Below are 12,585 nucleotides of genomic sequence, written 5' to 3'. Positions count from 1 at the left end.
AAAAAACAACCATGTGACCATTTACTGTATATTAGCCAGTTATAGTGCTGTTATTCCACTTTAATTGCCATGGTTCTGACCTATGGAATTTGGAATTTGCAGTTTAGGGATGAATGTTTTGAATTTGCAGCCAGAGAGCTCCTTCAGTGCCTCCCCAAACTATAAATCCCAGAATTCCATAGGATGCAGCCATGGCAGTTAAAATGGAACCATAGTGCTATAACTACAAACTATGAAACTGAATGGGCCCCAGTTCTATTACATGCCCTATAATCTACAGTACCTGTTTTAAAATGTCTGAATGCAATAGGAAGAACCACATTAAAGCTGATATATGTTGAAAAGACTGTTTATAAACTCGCCATGGTTTGGGTTGTGCTTATTACAGAACAACTGCAATACAAACATGTTTCAAGAAAGTTTTGGACTGCAATCCTTTAGATTCCATTGAGGCAATACTTCTAAGAAGAAAATATGATGCTTGCTTTTTGCAAGTAAGAGGCCACAATCGAACTTCATTCTTGCATTGTGTAAATCTACATTCATGTATTTAACATTGTGTAGACTACTTGCAATCCATGACTTCTTCTGTGTAAAGTTTATATGTGCTTGCTTTGAGCAGAAAATGCTGTTTCCTATGGAGAAAATTCTCAGTCAATTACTTCTTCTTTGTAAAATTCACATGTGGTTACGTTGGGCAGAAAATACGTTACTTATGGAGGAAATTCGCAATCCATTACTTCTTCTGTGTAAAATTCTTTTTAATTTTTTTTAATAATATAACATAGCATTATTCAAAAACAAACATTCTACACTTAAACTGTAAAACAAATATTGTGACAGATAAACAAACATTCATTTGGAATGTGATTTTACCATTTTTTCAAACATTTTGTTCCTTCTGTTCTTCCAGGTCTAACTATGCTCAGTATAATAATATACTTTTCATTCTGTCCTTTTCTTCTAAAATCTTGCCTTCTTGATTCTGTCGTTAGTAATTTGATTAAACCTGTTTTTTCCAAATATATCAATGTAATATTCAAACTCAACTTCTTCTATGTAAAATTCACACATGGTTGCGTTGGGCAGAATATGTTGTTTCCTGTGGAGAAAATCTGTAAACCATGACTTCTTCTGTGTAAAATTCACATGTGGTTGCTTTGGGTAGAAAATGCTGTTTCCTATGCAGAAAAATTTAGTTTATTTCTATATGGAAAACAACCACATACAACTGTTGTGTTCTCACTAGTCCAGGATTCTTTTCATCAGGGTTTCTTAATACTCATCAAACACAATTTTTGACTTTTTTAAAATTTTTACTACTTTCAAATATTCACCCATCCTTAAAGAGGGATCACTAAGCAAGGAAGACGGTCATCTTCCTGAGGATCTCATGTCCATCCATCGATCGTGTCTGTATCAAGCAGAAGTAGGATTTGTGTAACCTTCCAGATGGTATTGGACTGCAGCTCCCAGCAGCCCTAGACAGGGAACAGAGGGTGAATCATGCAGGAAATTGCAGTTCATCATCATCTGGAGAACTGCATAGTTTCCATTTCTGGAGAAAAGCAACCCTGGTGGCGCAGTGGTTAAATGCCTGTACTGCAGCCATTCACTCAAAACCACAAGGTTGCGAGTTCAAGACCAGCAAAAGGGCCCAAGCTCGACTCAGGCTTGCATCCTTCCGAGGTCGCTAAAATGAGTACCCAGACTCTTGGGGGCAAATTAGCTTACTTGCTGTTCACCGCTATGATCTTTGGAATAGCGGTATATAAATAAAACAAATTATTATTATTATTATTATTATTATTATTATTGCTATGCTGGCTGAGGATTATGGGAGCTATAGTCTTGGTTGGAAAGACTGTTGTGCAATTTCCATAGAATCATAGAATCATAGAATCATAGAGTTGGAAGAGACCACAAGGGCCATCCAGTCCAACCCCCTGCCATGCAGGAAATCCAAATCAAAGCATCCCCGACAGATGCAATCATGCAGGATTAAGAGTTGTTGTTGGGGAAAAAACATTCCGTCTGAAGCAACAGGTTTTTCTTGTCTGTCCATCACCAGTTTGTCAAGTGCACAGTCCCAATTCTGTACTCTGAAGAGTTGCTCTGTTTCACTGACCTAATTACAATTGTGACATTTCACACACAATGGAGTGTGTGTGCAAGCCCTTGATTAGCAGGTGAAGATCTCAGAGAATAGTCCTGGCTTCCCAGCAATGATGCAAACCAACTTCCCATCAATGATGAAAACAGTTTTATTGGGCAGTATGTTCTTTCGGCTAAAAGGCATTCTGTGGCATTCTGCTCTGTGGCTTCATTCTCTTTATTTCTTGTTGCAGTACCAGTAGGAAAAGAAAAGAACAAATAATCACACCCCAGCTGGAAGACTGAGAAGAGTTATTGCGGCATGAGCTTTTGTGGATTGCAACTCACTTTTTCAATTTATGCTCTGGGGTCTTCCATGTCACTGGGATGGAGAGCCCACCTTGTGTTCTACAGCTGGCCCTCCACATTTGCAGCTTTGACTTTTTGGGATTTGATTATTTGCTGTTTTGATTAATATGTTCTCTCTAGGAACTCATTTCCACTTACATTCCCACTTACACCAGGAGCCCTGGAGGTGCAGTGCTTAAATGCCTGTCCTGCAGCCACTCATTCATAAACCATAAGGTTGCAAGTTCAATCCCAGCCAGGGGCTCAAGCTTGACTCAGGCTTGCATCCTTCCAAGGTTGCTAAAATGAGTACCCAGCTTGTTGGGGCAATTAGCTTACACTTTGTAAACTGCTTAGGGAGTGCTTAAGTGCACCAATAAGCGGTATAGAAATGTACTTGCTATTGCTATTGCTACATTTAAACCGGTGTTCAATTCGCCTTCACTCCATGTTGGTAAATCAGTTCCAAAAGGTCCATCGTTCCCACTATGAAAATGAATCTTTTCATTATCTCCTTGTAATTGCTTCTTTTTTGGAGCGATTGTCATCTCGATTAGTTTGCGCCGTTTCAAAATGCATGTCAATCATCTGTGTGTCATCAGTGGCGTAAGCCCAGGCAGCCCAGCTAGGAAACTATATACATATACGTTTAAAATAAATTGATAGGTGATTCGATTGATTGACTTTGTAACCAGTTGCCTCACTGACTGCAAGTAGTTGTAAAATCAATGAATCAAATCTTCTATCAATTTTTTTTAAAAAAATGCACCCGTAGGTCATACCACAAACACAAAGGCAGCGCTGGGGAAGGGGAGGGGAATGGTGGATCTACCAAAAACTGAGGAGGGATGGTAAACACCCCTCTGCCATTAGTCCCTCCCTTCCAGAATGATGCGATTCAGATCCCACTTGTTGAACACGCTTTGGAATTGATTATTTTTAAAAGAACCACTAGGAAACTAGTGACTGGAAAAACTGGGGGGTTTGTGTTTTATCACGACAGAAATCGATCAAAGCAGGATTGAAACTGGATTCAAATGGGAACTGTGGTCATAGACTGGTAACGACTTCCCAGAGGACGTTTTCTGTTGCTGCTCCAAAAATCTGGAATGACCTGCCAGAGGAGACCCGCCTTATAACATCTTTGGAGGCCTTTAAAAAGGCAATAAAAACGGATCTCTTCCGGCAAGCCTTCCCAAACTGACCTCCTCGGAATGTTCGTTCTTCAGTTGCACAGCTGTTCCCACTGGATTGTGATCGTAATTGACTTTATTGACTATTTTATTGGGATCATTTTACTGGGAATTGTTGTTTTAATGCTATTCTAGGGTGGGAGGGAGATAGGGAATTAGAATTTGGCATGTTTTGCTATGTTTTTATTTGTGGCTTGCTGTGCAGTATTTTTATTGTTCCTTTGTTTGTTGTTACCTGCCTCGATCCAATACAGGGAGAGGCGGGATTCAAATAATAATAATAATAATAATAATAATAATATAAACCGATCAGCAATTCACTTTAAATCATAGTGGGAACTAGCCCTAGGAATCTCTAGGTCCCCCAGTGCAACTCTGCCAGAAGTTGACCATAGAGTTGTGCTGGAGAAACTAAAGGTTCCTAGAGAGAACACTTCTCTAGGTATTTGTAGGTCCTCCAGCATGATTCTATGATCAATGTCTGTCAGAAGTTGACCATAGAGTTGCACTGGAGGACCTGGAGATTCCTAGAGAGGTGTTCTCTCAAGTAAAAAAAGTGTTTTTTATTTGTGGTTTTTTGACATTTTTTTATTTGCGTTTTTTGGCGGGTGTCCTTCACTCCTAACAAATGTGGGGGGACCACTGTAGTCTGAACTTTTAAGAAGCTATCTGAGGGTGCATCTACACTATAGAAAAAAGCAGTTTGACCCCACTTTAACTGCTGTGACTCTATTCTACAGGTCTTGGGATTTGTAGTTTTGTGAGACACCGGTACTTGTCAGCAGAAAATACTAAAGACCTTGAAAAACTACAGATCCCAGGATTCCATAGGATGATGCTACAGCACTTAAAGTGGTGTCATTATTTCTACAATGCAGATACACCCAAAGGTGCTGAACCCATTTAGTGTGTGTGTGTGTGGGGGGGGGGGGGGATAGAATTCAGCATCCTGAGATAGATCTTTTACAGTACTGATTCCCAAACGTTGGTCCTCCAGGTATTTTGGACTTCAGCTCCCAGAATTTCTGACTGTTGGCCAAGGTGGCTGGGGCTTCTGGGAACTGAAGTCCAAAACACTTGGAAGATCAACATTTGGGAATCATTGCTTTAAAGTCTGAATTGAAACCCAGAACAGATCCACCACATCAGTGACATGGAAGCAGCCGCTGAATGCAAGAAGAAGTAGAATCTAAGAGGTTCCTACATACAATGGACCCTTGTTATACGCTGGGATTTGGTTCTAAGATTCCCTGTGGATAACAAAATCTGTGGATGCTCAAGTCCTATTAAATATAATGATATAGTAAAATGGTGTCCCTTATAAAAAAATGGAAAAAATGGCTTGATATCTGAAATTTATACTTTGTTTTAACATTTTCAAACCGTGGATGCTTGAATCCGTGTTTAAAAAATCCGTGCATAAGGAGGGCTGACTGTAATAGTCTGAAATTTGTATATTATGTCTGATGTGTTTGAGGGAGCAGATCTTGATTCACGACAACTGATGCTAACATAAATCTGTTAGGCCTGGGACCTTGATACTTGAGAGAGCACATCTCCTTATATGTGCCAGCCAAAGGGTTGAGGTCCTGAATCAGGATGGGAGAGGGTCTTCTTAGCTGTGGCATGCTATTCTGAAATGTCCTCCCAGATTTATTTGTTTCAAAATATTACTAAACCTGGTTTTGAAGCTGTCTTGGTCTTTTAAACCTGCTTTAGGCCTCATTCCCACTTACAAATAAATCGGTATGTGATCTGAATCGATGGATCGATTTGACATTGGAGTGTGGTTCACAGTACATTTGCCCCGATCACATTCATTTGTCATCTCAAATAGATGCAACGGCCAGGAGTGCTTGCTATCAACTTTGGTTGATACGCCAGTTGCGACCCTACCTGGACCAGGGGAACCTAGAAGCAGTGGTACACGCACTGGTAACCTCTTGTCTTGATATCTGGAATGCACTCTACATGGCGTTTCCCTTGTGGCAAGTTTGGAAGCTTCACAATATGGCAGCCAGACTGGTTGCTGGGAAATCCAGGTTCGACCATATAACACCTGTCTTAAAATCTCTGCACTGGCTGCCAATTAGCTTCTAGGTGCAGTACAAGGTGTTGGTCATTACAGTTAAAGACCTACATGGCTTGGGTCCAGGTTACTTACGGGAGCGCCTCTCCCTATATAGTCCATGTTTTATTATGTCCTTTTTATGCTTTTTGTATTTTATCTCTGTGGTGATCCCACCTCGAGGGAGAGGCAGGAAATATAAATAAATCTTATTATTATTATTATTATTATTATTATTATTATTATTTTCTTGCTTCAAAATAAAATAAAATAGAATCGTAGAGTTGGAAGAGACCACAAGGGCCACCCAGTCCAACCCCATTCTGCCATGCAGGAAATCTCAGTCAAAGCATATCTGACAGATGGCCATCCAGCCTCTGCTTAAAGACCTCCAAAGAAGGAGACTCCACCACTTGTGGTTCACATTGACGAATGAATTGATTCACAATGGAGCCACTCCAGCCGGCCAAAGAGCAAATTTAAATTGATTCTGATCCGCATCTGGTTCACACTTGTGCAGAATCGATTTATCCAAATAGACGCAGAAAAAAATCAGCATCAAAAAGATGTGGGATAAATGGGTCTAGCGCATGGCCCCCCTCTCCGAATCGCTTCAGCAAATCGCTTCAAGTGGGAACCAGGGTCATTTGAACCTGTTCAAACCAATTTGCAATCTGGTTTAAAAGGTAGTGGGAATCAGGCCTTAAGTTGTTAATCATATTTCAAGATGTGTTTAATCTATCTAAGGGGCAGTACAGATGGATGGCTCCGTGCCACCCATATTTGCCCTGTGTCTGTGCTGCAGAGAAGTGCTGCAGATGTGACTTCTTTTTTGCAACACTGGAAGCAGTAAGGGGTGCTGCCATGATGTCTGGTTGCTGTACGGTGGTGGCATCATAGCGGCCCCCATATGGATGGGAGGCCACCATGATGCCGGAGTCCGTACGTACTAGAATTTGGAAGCGTGGGGTTGCTGCGTGCTCCCGAACCCTAGTATCAGCTTCGCCATGCCACTTTTGGCCTGTGTGTACTGGGCCTAAATTATTTCCATTGTTTCAAATTGTTTGCAGTGACTTTACTGGTATGCTGACCTGAGGGCCTTAGTAGAAGTACAGTATCCAGACGAAGGGTAGTAGTACCATTAGTAGAAGCACTGAAGAAATAATGCAGTTTGACACTGCTTTAACTGTCATGGCTCCATCCTATGGTGTCTTCGATTTATAGTTAGCTTTGGCACCATAGGTCTCTGACAGAGATGGCTATCTCTCTCGCAAAACTACAAATCCCAGGATTCTCTAGCATTGAGCCATGGCACTTAAAGCGGTATCAAATTGCATTATTTCTGCAGTGCAGAGGCAGTCCTATTCATCCCTGTCAAAACTACAATTGAGAAAGTAACTAAGGCTGCAGACAAGTAACTATTACTGATACAAGGAAGAGGTGGGGTTGGAAGGTAAGGTGTGATGCTGGGTGGCTATAAAGTCTTTCAACAGCTGGCCGATGCAAGACAGCTTGTGGAATCTCCTTTCCTGGAAGCTTTTGAGGCTGCACCAACTTCTCTCAGGTATGGTTTAAAGCTTGGGAATGGGATCAAACCAGGGTTGGGGAATCTTTCCATTCTGGTTTCTCAGCTTCTTTGCTTTTCCATTCTTAAGATTAGCTGATTATGAACTTTGGAAATTAAAATAGAAAGCTTTGCATGAAAATTCATATATACTCTTCTGCATATTTCTTCTAATATATAATTTCTTCTTGTTGCTGCATGCCTTCAAGTTGTTTCCGACTTATGGCAACCCTAAGGGAAGACTATTGTGGCATTTTCTTGGCAAGATTTGTTCAGAGGGTATTGGTCCATGCCTTCCTCTGAGGCTGAGATAGTGTGGCTTGCCCAAGGTTACTCAGTGGGGTTGCATGGCTGGGCAAGGATTCAGATCCAGTTCTCCAGCTGTAGCCCAATGCTTGAACCACTACACCATGCAGGCTCTCAACCTTGGATAGCTCCTTTAAAGTTCAGACTAAAGCTTGGAACAGATTCATTGGTCCACTGAAATGGGAGCCATCAGAGTAAGTTTCCATGTATGATTTGAACTCTGGTCCCTGGGAGTCCTCTATGTCATGCTCCACAAAGGAGAATATATAATACTGTCTCCTAAATATAATACTCAAATAATATAACACACATTTTGAGCAATTTTGCCTAGGAAATCCTTTTTTTTTTTTTTTTTGCAAACAATATTTCAAATATATTGCACATGCTTGCTTATTTTTTGTGTGCACTTCCCCCTAAAAAGATGCACTTTGCAAATTTTAGAACAAAAAATAAATGGAAAAGTCTAAAGTGTGGATTTTGAAGAATACTTGAATTTCTTTTTATTTCTTGGGTGGAGGAGTTGAAAGAGCATAATTAGGTAAAGTCATATTGAAATTAGAATTTAACCAATTGTTTTCCTAGTGTCAAAACTACCTGGTCTGGTGAGGGAAGAGTACATGCCTAGTCCTCTCATCTACCTGTCTTTTGGAGGATGGTGAAGACTATTTTATTTCAGGAAATAACAACAACAACAACAACAACAACAATAATAATAATAATAATAATAATGTTTATTTGTAACTCCCTTTGGCATTCTCATTTAACCTCTTTAATGTTACAAAGGATTTTTTTTCCAAGCTGTAAGCTGCTCTGAGTGTATTTCAGCAGAAAAAAACTAGCATAGAGGAAAATGAGAAAAGCAATAAGATGGGATCCATGTAGCCTTTCAGATATTCCTGGACTGCAGTTTACAGTAGTCCTAGTCAACAAATGGGGGATGATGGGAGTTGTATTCCAGTGAAATTTGGAATAAGGATATAAATCCTTAACTATTTCATTCTCACATGTGGGGATGAATAAGTATGGTAGCTTTGTACCTACTGCAGGAGAAACAAATATTTATCTTGGTATTTGAATGTCCTGAAATGTTGCAGTAGAATTATTCTGCATAGAAAAACGCATGGATTCTTGTGCAATTTTCCCCCTTATTCAGATTTTTTCCTCTGTGCAAGAAGTAATATCTTTCCTAGTGAGTCCTGTCTTCTTATGATATGGCCAAAGTACGAGAGTCTCAGTTTAGTCATCTTATCTTCTATGGACAATTCAGGCTTGATTTACTCTGGCACCCATTTATTGGTCATTTTCAGCAGTCCAGAGATCCATACAATTCTTCTCCATCACCTCCTTTTAGATACGTTTATTTTCTTCCTATCAGCTTTCTTCACTTTCCACAACCATACAAACGAGAAATATGATGGCATGGATAATCCTAACTTTAGTATTCAACGATACATATTTTTTTGAAATGGGTGTTTTATACCTGCCAGTGGCATCCCTAGGGTTGGTGTCACCCAGTGTGGTCACTCATGGAGGGGGGGGGGGTCCTGGGACTTATGGGGGCAGGACTTCCAGTGCGCAACTTCTGCTGCACGCAGGAGTGTGAGCATGCGGCCAGAGATGTGGTGCGTGCCCCCAGAGAGCAGCCCCAGGCCCCCGGGGAGGGCTGGAGAAGCCCCACATGCTCTAAGGTAGGGCTGTGGAGTGGTCTGGGCCCCAGGAATGGTTGGAGAGGCCCAGTGCACCCCCAGGGAGCAGGGCCATGGCCGCGAGGAGCCCTGTAAACCAGGCCTGTGGCCACAGGGAAACCCTGCAGGGGGTGGGAGACTAGCTGGGTATCACCTCCTCTTCTAGGGTGTCACCTGGTGAGGTCCACACACCCTGCAGCCTCCTAGTGACACTACTGATACCTGCCAATCATTCACAGGTAAAAACTAGGACCCGTGTAGCTAAAGAACAGCAGAATGTGGTCTAGATCACAAAAGTTATTCATAAGGAAGAACACAAAAGATAGGAGATGCTGCAGCTGTTTGTTTTTGCCCAGTCCTACTGGGAAGGGCAAGATGCTCTCCCTTCCTCTCCTCTCTCCCTGCTGAGTTAACTGAGTACAAGCAATTTTTGCACTTTGAACTCTGTGACCACTGAAGTGAGGTGATGACCAAGGAGAAAAGGGGGAAGAGAAGGGGGCAATTGGGACATTTTAAAAGCAGTTTCAAAAGTGGGATGACAGAGGATTAATTGAGACTTTCCCTGACAAATCAGGGCAGTTGGAGAGTGTGTCATGGTCTTAATGTTCCACATGGCAACCCCTGTGTTTGTATTTCCTTTAGATCACAAGTTCCAGAATCACCCAGCAAGCGTGACCATGATGTATGTGAGTGTGTGTGGCATTTGGTAACTAAGAATTAATGTCTGAGTGTGATCTTTTCCCTCGTTCATCCAAAACCCATTTCCTTTTCTGTTAGGTCTTTTAGACTGTAAAATTGATGGCAGAGGCTGTTTCATGACTGATTTCCATAAATGAGTCTGAGAGCTTTATATATTTATTTGTTTCTGGCTGGCAAATGGGTTTTAAATGCTTTAAATGAATAAAGAAATCACTGGCCTGGTCTGCCCTTCTTGCCTTGTGACTAGGATCCAAGGTGTAGAACTGGACTAATATATAATCCTAATGGATATTAGTTTACCTATTATGGCATCTTTCCATGAGGATATCAGAAATCAGGAATAGCCCAGAAAATTCTTTGTGCAGAAACATCAAAGTACCTTAAATCTTAAAGTAGATGAACTGAACTTGTCTAAACAACTGAGAAATGTGAGACCATTGAGAAATGTATGAATGATTTGGGCCAACTTGTTCCCAAACTTTTGTGGATGGCATGGATTGTGTGAAGAGCCATCTTAGTGGGGCAGTTTGGAATGGATTCTGGGAGGCCAAGGTTTCAATCCCTACTCAGCCACTTAACCTGCTGGGTGACCCTAGCAAGTCACATTCTCTCAGCTTCAGAGGAAGGCAAGGGCAAACCTCCTCTGAAGTAATCCCACCAAGAAAACTCCCTGTGATGAACTCGCCCTGCTATCCAAGGTACTGAATCCTAGCTCTAAAATAGGTTTAATGTTTTAGAGATCACATCTTTAAAATTTGTACTAAAACCCAGAGTGGATCTCCTCCCACAAAATGGGAGCTACCATGCTCCTGCTAGAGAGAACAATCCAGGAGTGTGTGTGTAGTATTTCCATCTGAGTGCAAGGAGGAGGCTTCAAACATGACAGGAATGCCCGTCTGACATGACAAAATCAGGCCGTTGTGCAAAATTCAGGTACATTTTTTCCAAGGTTTTTTTTTAAATAAAAGAGTTAGGCATCCTCTTCTCACATTTTGTCCCACATCTGGGTTGTAAGAAACATGGAAGAGCAAAGTATCTAGCCTTTGCTGAGACGGAAGCAGCAAACGCAATAATTGTGCATTGGTTTATACAAGCTCGGGGGTCACTATATACAGCAGGGGTGGCTATGAAGAATGGGTGGCAAAAAAACTCTTGCTCCTGCCACATGGGCCCCAAGGCAACATTTTCCTTCTCTCTCCAAATTGCTAGCATCGTGGGAACTTATAATTCCATTTCAGCATTTAGAAATAAAGTTTAGGCCTCCAAAGAAAAAGAGCAGGCAAAGTGACCAAGGGAATGTGAACACAGCAAATAGAAGAGTTCTAGATATGAATGATTTTCAATGTCTCAGTCATTGCAATGCGGTAAAAAAGGAAAATTTCATGGAGGGAGGGAAATAATTCTTATTTAGGGGCACTGTCTTCATATTCCCGCCTTCTTCAGCTACATCTCTGGGTAACTGGGTGTCCTTCAGATATTCTGCACTGTAAGTCCCATCATCCCAGCACTGGCCACACTGCCTGGTGCTTATTGGAAGTGATGTAGACTTGAGTTGATTGACTCAGAATTGACTTGGACTCAAGTCACTTCAGTGACTCAACTTGGCAATAAATGATGCACTGACTCAGCTCGACTCAACTTAAGACTTGTATATTTTTAGTGACTGACCTACTGTTCTATCTTCATCCAGAAACAGCAAGTGCATTAGACAATGGGCTGGAAGCAAGAGTTGAGGTCTACTCAGCAGCCTATCCCTGCTGCACATTGAAGGAGCCTTCAAAAGTTCAAGCTCATTGCTTAATACATTTGCTGTTCCCCTTTGAGAATTCCTCCTAACTTTGTGCACATCTTTTTGATTTTCCAGTTATTGTAATTCACCCCTCCCCATACCACCAACATCTGCTTTTTCTTCTGTTAATGTTGGATTCCAGACTTGAGACTTGAGTTGAGACTTGAGTTGAAAGTATCTTGCAAGGACTTGAGACTCGACTCGAGACTTGAATGTACAGGCTTGAGATATGACTTCAGACTTGGAGTAAAAGACTTCACTTCTTATTGGAGTTATATCTGGGAAATCTGAGTTATATCTGGAAACTCTGAGATTAATCTACTCCAGCTACAGACGGACTAAGAGTAAGTAAGGGACACATACTAAGGTGCTATCAGATCAACACGTATTGAGAGGTGATGACAAAGACTGTCATTTGATAAACAGATGTTTTCTTTACAAGTGATGCATTTACTCTAAACCAGGTTGTTCTTTAACACCATTTAACTTACACTACCAAATGAGTAATCCTCCATCTAGTGTAAACATTAAAACATTGACTCTTTTTTAAAATTAGTTAATTTCATGCTCTGCTTTGGCACCTACATTTTCACCAATCAAAAATAACTTTCCTAGTTCGGCCCTCTCTGTGATGCATGATACCTTGTCCTTTTACACTGGGCCCTTGAAGTCTGTGTATTAGTTTTGACTGGCGAAAACAGATTCCAAAGTCAACATTGAATAGTTTTGCACAAGATATGTGCATGACATGTTTTCCCAGACAGCATGTTTCAATCTTGGCAGCTGGTGGGGTGGGATGGGTTCTATAGATTTATCCGATAGCAAAGCTGGATTAATTA

Source organism: Sceloporus occidentalis, unplaced genomic scaffold (assembly GCF_023333645.1).
Source record: "Sceloporus occidentalis isolate IW3139 unplaced genomic scaffold, rSceOcc1.0.p SCAF_7, whole genome shotgun sequence".
Classification (NCBI taxonomy): domain Eukaryota; kingdom Metazoa; phylum Chordata; class Lepidosauria; order Squamata; family Phrynosomatidae; genus Sceloporus; species Sceloporus occidentalis.
Note: the sequence above shows the minus strand (reverse complement) of the source record.